This window comes from Triticum dicoccoides, chromosome 1B (genome assembly GCF_002162155.2).
Source record: "Triticum dicoccoides isolate Atlit2015 ecotype Zavitan chromosome 1B, WEW_v2.0, whole genome shotgun sequence".
Taxonomy (NCBI): domain Eukaryota; kingdom Viridiplantae; phylum Streptophyta; class Magnoliopsida; order Poales; family Poaceae; genus Triticum; species Triticum dicoccoides.
Window position 1 is genome coordinate 334,124,427 of NC_041381.1, and position 9,499 is coordinate 334,133,925.

Genomic DNA, 9,499 nt, shown 5'->3' on the forward strand with positions numbered 1-9,499 from the left:
TGGAACCATGGGGACTCAAAGAACGGTGCACACGCTCCGCTCCCGATGATGATAGTTGTCGACACGTAGAACAAGTCCATGGCATTCGTTTCATAAGGGTCCTATGCCCACCCACATCTTGGATGTCGCTTTCCACTCATACCAAGGTCGTCTCAATCTTAGGGCTAGTTCTTTTGCTGGCTCCTAAAATAAGCTGGAGTAATATGCCCCCTACCTAACTTATTCTAGAAGCCCAACCGAATTTATTTATTTTAGAAGCCTACTAATTAAGATTTGACTAGTATGCTTCTAAAAATATATTTTTGGTTGGGCTTCTAGAATGAGCTAGGTAGGGGTAGCTTATTCTAGAAGCCCAAAAAAATCCACCAAAACAACTGGCCCTAAGCACCCGGGCAAACTTTTCCATGTGGAGGACGCCAACGCCATCGAGATCCATGGGATGGCACATGATATTCCAGTTTATCTTGCATTTTATGCATGTTGTCTTGTTTTTCCCTGACCAAAGAAATCCCCGTACAATTTTGTTGATGTTGTGAACCACGTCAGTAGGACCAAGGTGGTGGCATGATAAACCGCCAGCAATTTGAGCACTTATTTAACAAGGACACTGCTACCGGTGATGGTAATATTCTTTCCTTCCCACTAGACAAACATGGTCGTGATCTTGTCCTCAAGAAAATGAAAGTCCACACCCTTTAACTTCAAACTGAAAGGAGAAGGTGTGGAAGGTGGGTACTTGACTGGGAAGGAAGCACGCGTTGTCGATAAGCTCACGAGGGTGTTCTTCTTAAGCTATCACACACCAATTTGCTAATTGGCATGTCACACGCACTAGCCTGGAAAATTGCCTTGGCTCATGTGTAATATATCATTAAGAAAGTATAAATTACAATAGTAAATAGTGATGCAAAATGGACGTATCAGGGGCATACACATTGGAATATTGATGTTTGATCCTCTCATCACTAAGAAACACATCCAAGGTGTAGTTCTTGACCTTGGTGCCAATGTCACTTCTTATTGGCAATATCTTTGCATTGTGTTGATGTTGAACTTCGCTGGCAAAATCTATCACAGTTTGTTGGGTCTCACTTTTATTTTTGAAGAAATACACTCAAGTATATCTTGAATAATCATCAACAATAACCAAGCAATATTTCCTCCCACAAAGACTATCATAGGTTGGAGGACCAAAGAGATCCAAATGAAGGAGTGATACGTCTCCAACGTATCTATCATTTTTGATTGTTTCATGATACTGTATTATCAATTTATATGCTTTATATACCATTTTATATCATTTTTTGGAACTAGCCTATTAACCCAGTGCCTAGTACTAGTTGTTGTTTCCTGCATGTTTTTGGTTTTCTAGAAAATCCATACAAAGCAAAATCCAAACATGATGAAACTTTCTGCCATTACTGTCTCCACCAAGCAAGAAATTACAATGAGAATGCAACTAATTACAAACCTTAAAGAGAATGGATAAAATTGTCTAAGAAGGACGACAGTTCAGGTTTAACTCTTACTTTGAGAATCTCAAGCTCAACCTTCAACATTCTCAACCAATCCTGCTGGGAAGCAGTGGCTCCATCAAAGTAGCATTTGTTTCTTTATTTCCAAAGGTTCCATGCTGACAAGATCATGCATTCTTTGAATAGAGGATGGGCCATGTGGTAGCTTATTGGTAGATCATGCCTTGCATGCAGAGAGACGTGTTCCATTTAATCCCCAAGATGTCCCAACAGTTAGAGCTCAACTCACACTCAAAAAATAAGTCTTTGTTGGTATTAAAATCCCTAGAAGCACACAAGAAGCAGGTGTGGTCATCACCAATATCAAACTTAAGCCTGAGGGGCATGTCCTTTGTATTAACTATATCCATCAACATCAGCCATGCAAAAACCTTATGTCTCAAAATGCACTTGGATCTCTAGATAATAGTGATGTATTTGGGTGTAGTCACATTTTTGAAGTAGAACTTGCAGAATTTTCTAGGTTTACACTTGACCTCTCCCCAACATGGGATCTAATCATCTGTCGCAAGAGGGTCAAGATGCATGGAACTCACCAACTGGTACAAATCATCTTACTTCCACTGGCAGAGCAGAGAAAAATGTGTTCCTGGATTTGTGTCTTCATGGAACTGGGCCAATGACACAACACATCTTCATGTAGAGCAAAAGAAAACAAGTGTTGATTGGACTGCATGAGAGATTCACTGTTATGCCACACATCCTTCCAAAGAAGACTTGTGTCCCCAGCCGCAGGCATACACATAGTGATTCTGTAGATGTCCATCAAGGAGAGAATATCATGCCACCAAAAAGAATCACCAATGTGTTTTGCATGTGGTGGTGTGGCATCGTAATAAGCATTCCAAATTAAGATGCCCAAGGCACCTTTTCCTTATGAATGAATTTATGTAAATATTTCAGTAGTAAGGCCTTATTCCACACCTTGAGGCCCATGATTTCAAGCCCCCTTCATTCTTTGGTCTACATATCAAGTCTCAGGCTGCAGGTGAGTCAGTTCTGGCATCCCAACCAACCACTTTCCTCAAAATGCAATGCCTCCTTGCACAATCAAAGATCTTGATAAACTTGAGTGGAATTTTAACTACAAACATTGTGAAAGATAACAAAGAATATAGCGTTGAATTAACCAATTGAACTCTTGCCCCATAGGATAACTAGACAATAATTTTGTTAGACGTCTCTCAATGCGTCAACCTGCAACATTAGCTCACGAACTGTTTGACATGTGGTCCCCAATGGTACCCCTAAGTATGTAATCGACATAATACCGACATGGAACCCAAGAACTGAAGCCAGATCTTTAGAGCGCTCAATATATAAGTTAATGGGCATCAACTAACACTTAGAGAAGTTAATTTTCAAACCCATAGCTTCTTTATCGTATGAAGCTCCACTTGATCGGCAGGCAGAATTAGAAGTGTGTCATCAGCGTATTGGATAAATGGAAAGTCTTCCAAGGGAAGCTGATCAATGGGAAGGATGATGTAACATTCTGACCAAGCCTTATTCACCAGGGATTGCAATAGATCTGTCGCCAACGTGAACAAGAGTGGCGGCAGGGAATCACCCTGACAAACACCTCACCAAGATTTAAATTCTTTTCCAGGAATTCCATTTAGCAATACATAGGAGGAACAAGAATCCAGGAGCATTTTGATCCACATGCATCAACAATCATTAAATCATTCAAGTTTAAGCATTTCTAGGATGAAAGGGTGCTCCATTTATCGAATTCCTTTCTAAAATTTAACTTGAGAATGACACTCTCATTTCCAGAATGCGTACACTGATATATAGATATTCAAATGCACATCCTAAGTAGTCATCTATACTGCGAGTCTTGATAAAACCATACTGATTGCAGTGATCAAGTTTTAAAATCCAACTCTAAAGTCCCTTACCTAGGATTTTAGTAAGCACTTTAAGCACACAATTGAAAGCAAAATAGAACAAAAATCGTAGATCTATGTCACTACTGGACCATGGTCTCTTACCTACGATTTTAGTAAACATCCAAGATTGACAAGATTTAGAAGAGAAAGTAGGGGTGAATCAAATTTCCTTTGGTGGAATGTAGATATAGGTTGCCTCCCTCAGATCCTAGAAGATCGACAAGTTTGAGTGGCTAGGGAGGAAGATCGAGAAAGTTTAAACATTGGGAAAGAATGGAGGAGAGAGAGCAAAGAAGTAATTCAACTTGGGGAAGAAGACCTACTATTTATAGTCCCCTCACAAATCCAACCGTTACACAGTTTTTGCACTAAGAGGTACTACCGCTCTAGAGAGCGGTACTACCGCAGTCTCATCTAGGTTGCACTAAAATGCCTAGGTGGCAGTACTGCTCCTGAGGGCGACACTACCGCATGCCCCTTTGGGGTAGCGCTGCAACGCCTGAGTAGTACAACCACTCAGGGGTCCGGTAGTACTGGATGAATTAAAATAGTTGGTACTTTCGTAGTAGTACTGCCTTAATACTACTCGCAAAATAGAGGGGATTCACCCCATGTGGTAGTCGGTCATACAGTTGGTGTGGTGGTACTGCATCCATAGGGGACGGTACGTTTGGTGTGTCGGGCAGTAGTACCGGTCTAGGGCAGTTAGTGGTAATACTGCTCTTACAAGGGGAGTGGTACTACCACGATACAACGGGGCAGTGAAAAACATGAACTTCAAAATTAGAGTGAGGATCTCAAAAGAATGGGAAGGTATCATGAGTGCAAATTTGTTTTTGTGCACGTGTTTTGATTCCACCCATCCCTTCCAACGCGGACCCCTCTTAATAGTACGGTTTCCTATGATTTAAAGAAAGTAAACTCTCCATAACACCATCTTTGCTCTTTTCCTTTCAAAGGGGAACCTAACTGTCATATGCCACTTTCAAATATTCATGTGTACCTCAAGCACACGATTAGACCACAAATCGTGTTGTCATCGACACCAAAATCACTTAGGGAGGGAAAGCCCTTTCACCAGAGTCGACCACCTCCATGCGACCATGTCCTCCTTGCTTGCAAACTCATCATCGATTTGCCCCTCCGCCCATCGGTGATGTGCCGGAGATTGAGGTTGTAGCATTGGTCCTCCCGCACCAGCCGAAATGTCGACATCGGTGATGTCGGCTGCACCTCCGCCATGACGGTGTTGAAGTGCGCCTGCACATACTCCATGGTGAAGCCGGCAAGGACTGACGCGGGCTTGGGTGTTGGCTCATCGTCGAATGCCTCCTCCATTGTCGGTCATCGTTGCTCACCTTCGGCGAGCTCGCCGACAAGTCAGGCTCTATCCTGTTGGAAATATGCCCTAGAGGCAATAATAAAATGGTTATTATTATATTTCCTTGTTCATGATAATTGTATATTATTCATGCTATAATTGTGTTATCCGGAAATTGTAATACATGTGTGAATACAGAGACCACAACATGTTCCTAGTGAGCCTCTAGTTGACTAGCTCGTTTATCAATGGATGGTTACGGTTTCCTGACCATGGACATTGGATGTCATTGATAACGGGATCTCATCATTGGGAGAATGATGTGATGGACAAGACCCAATCCTAAGCATAGCACAAGATCGTGTAGTTCGTTTGCTAGAGCTTTTCTAATGTCAAGTATCATTTCCTTAGACCATGAGATCGTGTAACTTCTGGATACCGTAAGAGTGCTTTGGGTGTACCAAACGTCACAACGTAACTGGGTGGCTATAAAGGTATACTACAGGTATCTCCGAAAGTGTCTGTTGGGTTGACACAAATCGAGACTGGGATTTGTCACTCTGTATGACGGAGAGGTATCTCTGGGCCCACTCGGTAACGCATCATCATAATGAGCTCAATGTGACCAAGTGGTTGGTCATGGGATCATGCATTACGGTACGAGTAAAGTGACTTGTCGGTAATGAGATTGAACGAGGTATTAGGATACCGACGATCGAATCTCGGGCAAGTAACGTACCGATTGACAAAGGGAATTGTATACGGGATTACTTGAATCCTCGACATCGTGGTTCATCCGATGAGATCATCGAGGATCATGTGGGAGCCAACATGGGTATCCAGGTCCCGCTGTTGGTTATTGACCGAGAGTCGTCTCGGTCATGTCTGCGTGTCTCCCGAACCCGTAGGGTCTACACACTTAAGGTTCGATGACGCTAGGGTTGTAGAGATATTAGTATGCGGTAACCAGAAAGTTGTTCGGAGTCCCGGATGAGATCCCGAACATCATGAGGAGTTCCGGAATGGTCCGGAGGTGAAGATTTGTATATAGGAAGTCCAGTTTCAGCCGCCGGGAAAGTTTCGGGGTCACTGGTATTATACCGGGACCACCGGAAGGGCCCCGGGGGTCCACCGGGTGGGGCCACCTATCCCGGAGGGCCCCATGGGCTGAAGTGGGAAGGGAACCAGCCCCTGGTGGGCTGGTGCGCCCCCCTTGGGCCTCCCCCTGCGCCTAGGGTTGGAAACCCTAGGGGTGGGGGCGCCCCACTTGGCTTGGGGGGCAAGTTTCCCCCCTTGGCTGCCCCCCCCTTGAGATGGGATCTCTAGGGGCCGGTGCCCCCCAGGGCCACTATATAAAGAAGGGGGAGGGAGGCTGCACACCCCAGCCCCTGGCGCCTCCCTCTCCCTCCGTAACACCTCTCCCTCTCGCTGAGCTTGGCGAAGCCCTGCCGAGATCGCCGCTACTTCCACCACCACACCGTCGTGCTGCTGGATCTCCATCAACCTCTCCCTCCCCTTGCTGGATCAAGAAGGAGGAGACGTCTTCCCCAACCGTACGTGTGTTGAACGCGGAGGTGCCATCCATTCAGCGCTAGGATCATCGGTGATTTGGATCACGACGAGTACGACTCCATCAACCCCGTTCTCTTGAACGCTTCCGCTCGCGATCTACAAGGGTATGTAGATGCACTCCTCTCTGTCGTTGCTAGATGACTCCATAGATTGATCTTGGTGATGCGTAGAATTTTTTTATTTTCTGCTACGTTCCCCAACAGTGGCATCATGAGCTAGGTCTATGCGTAGTTTCTATGCACGAGTAGAACACAAGATTGTTGTGGGCGTTGGTTTTGTCAATTTTCTTGCCACTACTAGTCTTATCTTGTTTCGGCGGCATCGTGGGATGAAGCGGCCCAGACCGAGCTTACATGTACGCTTACGTGAGACAGGTTCCACCGACTGACATGCACTAGTTGCATAAGGTGGCTAGCGGGTGTCTGTCTCTCCCACTTTAGTCGGATCGGATTCGATGAAAAGGGTCCTTATGGAGGGTAAATAGAAATTGGCATATCACGTTGTGGTTTTGGAGTAGGTAAGAAACGTTCTTGCTAGAAACCTATAGCAGCCACGTAAAAACATGCAACAACAATTAGAGGAAGTCTAACTTGTTTTTGCAGCATATGCCTTGTGATGTGATATGGCCAAAAGGATGTGATGAATGAAATATATGTGATGTATGAGATTGATCATGTTCTTGTAATAGGAATCACGACTTGCATGTTGATGAGTATGACAACCGGCAGGAGCCATAGGAGTTGTCTTTATTTTTTGTATGACCTGTGTCTCATTGAATAACGCCATGTAATTACTTTACTTCATTGCTAAACACGTTAGCCATCGAAGTAGAAGTAATCGTTGGCGTGACAACTTCATGAAGACACGATGATGGAGATCATGATGATGGAGATCATGGTGTCATGCCGGTGACGATGATGATCATGGCGCCCCGAAGATGGAGATCAAAAGGAGCAAAATGATATTGGCCATATCATGTCACTATTTGATTGCATGTGATGTTTATCATGTTTTGCTTCTTATTTGCTTAGTACGACGGTAGTAAATAAGATGATCCCTCATAATAATTTCAAGAAAGTGTTCCCCCTAACTGTGCGCCGTTGCGAAAGTTCGTTGTCTCGAAGCACCACGTGATGATCGGGTGTGATAGATTCTAACGTTCACATACAATGGGTGTAAGCCAGATTTACACATGTAAAACACTTAGGTTAACTTGACGAGCCTAGCATGTACAGACATGGCCTCGGAACACAAGAGACCGAAAGGTCGAACATGAGTCGTAAAGAAGATACGATCAACATGAAGATGTTCACCAATGATGACTAGTCCGTCTCACGTGATGATCGGACACGGCCTAGTTGACTCGGATCATGGATCACTTAGATGACTAGAGGGATGTCTATCTGAGTGGGAGTTCATTATATAATTTGATTAGATGAACTTAATTATCATGAACTTAGTCTAAAATCTTGGAATATGTCTTGTAGATCAAATGGCCCACGCTAATGTTTCCCTCAACTTCAACGCGTTCCTAGAGAAAACCAAGCTGAAAGACGATGGCAGCAACTATACGGACTGGGTCCGGAACTTGAGGATCATCCTCATAGCTGCCAAGAAAGCATATGTCCTAGATGCACCGCTAGGTGAAGCACCCGTTTTCCCAGCAACTCAAGATGTTATGAACGCCTGGCAGTCGCGTAGTGATGATTACTCCCTGGTTCAGTGCGGCATGCTTTACAGCTTAGAACCGGGGCTCCAAAAGCGTTTTGAGCAGCACGGAGCATATGAGATGTTCCAAGAGCTGAAAATGGTTTTCCAAGCTCACGCCCGGGTCGAGAGATATGAAGTCTCTGACAAGTTCTATAGTTGTAAGATGGAGGAGAATGGTTCTGTCAGCGAGCACATACTCAAAATGTCTGGGTTGCACAACCGCTTATCTCAACTGGGAGTTAATCTCTCGGATGACACGATGGTCGACAGAATCCTCCAGTCGCTCCCACCTAGCTACAAGAGCTTTGTGATGAACTTAAATATGCAGGGGATGGTAAAAACCATTCCCGAGGTGTATTCAATGCTGAAATCAGCGGAGGTGGAGATCAAAAAGGAGCATCAAGTGTTGATGGTCAATAAAACCACTAGTTTCAAGAAAGGCAAGGGTAAGAAGAACTTCAAGAAGGATGGCAAGGGAGTTGCCGCGCCCGGTAAGCCAGTTGCCGGGAAGAAGCCAAAGCATGGACCCAAACCTGAGACTGAGTGCTTTTATTGCAAGGGAAGCGAACACTGGAAGCGGAACTACCCCAAGTACTTAGTGAACAAGAAGGCCGGCAACACCAAAGGTATATGTGATATACATGTAATTGATGTGTACCTTACCAGTACTCGTAGTAGCTCCTGGGTATTTGAAACCGGTGCGGTTGCTTTGTAACTCAAAACAGGAGCTGCGGAATAAGCGGAGACTGGCGAAGGACGAGGTGACGATGCGCGTCGGGAATGGTTCCAAGGTCGATGTGATCGCCGTCGGCACTCTACCTCTACATTTACCCACGGGATTAGTTTTAAACCTCAATAATTGTTATTTAGTGCCAGCTTTGAGCATGAACATTGTATCTGGATCTCATTTAATGCGAGATGGCTACTCATTTAAATCCAAGAATAATGGTTGTTCTATTTATATGAGAGATATGTTTTATGGTCATGCCTCGCTGGTCAATGGTTTATTCTTAATGAATCTCGAACGTGGTGTTACACATATTCATAGTGTGAATACCAAAAGATATAAGGTTGATAACGATAGTCCCACATACTTGTGGCACTGCCGCCTTGGTCACATTGGTGTCAAACGCATGAAGAAGCTCCATGCTGATGGACTTTTGGAGTCTCTTGATTACGAATCATTTGACACATGCGAACCATGCCTCATGGGAAAAATGACCAAGACTCCGTTCTCCGGAACAATGGAGTGAGCAACCAACTTATTGGAAATCATACATACTGATGTATGCGGTCCAATGAGAGTTGAGGCTCGCGGAGGCTATCGTTATGTTCTCACTCTCACTGACGACTTGAGTAGATATGGGTATGTCTACTTGATGAAACACAAGTCTGAGACCTTTGAAAAGTTCAAGGAATTTCAGAGTGAGGTAGAGAATCAACGTGACCGAAAGATAAAGTTCTTA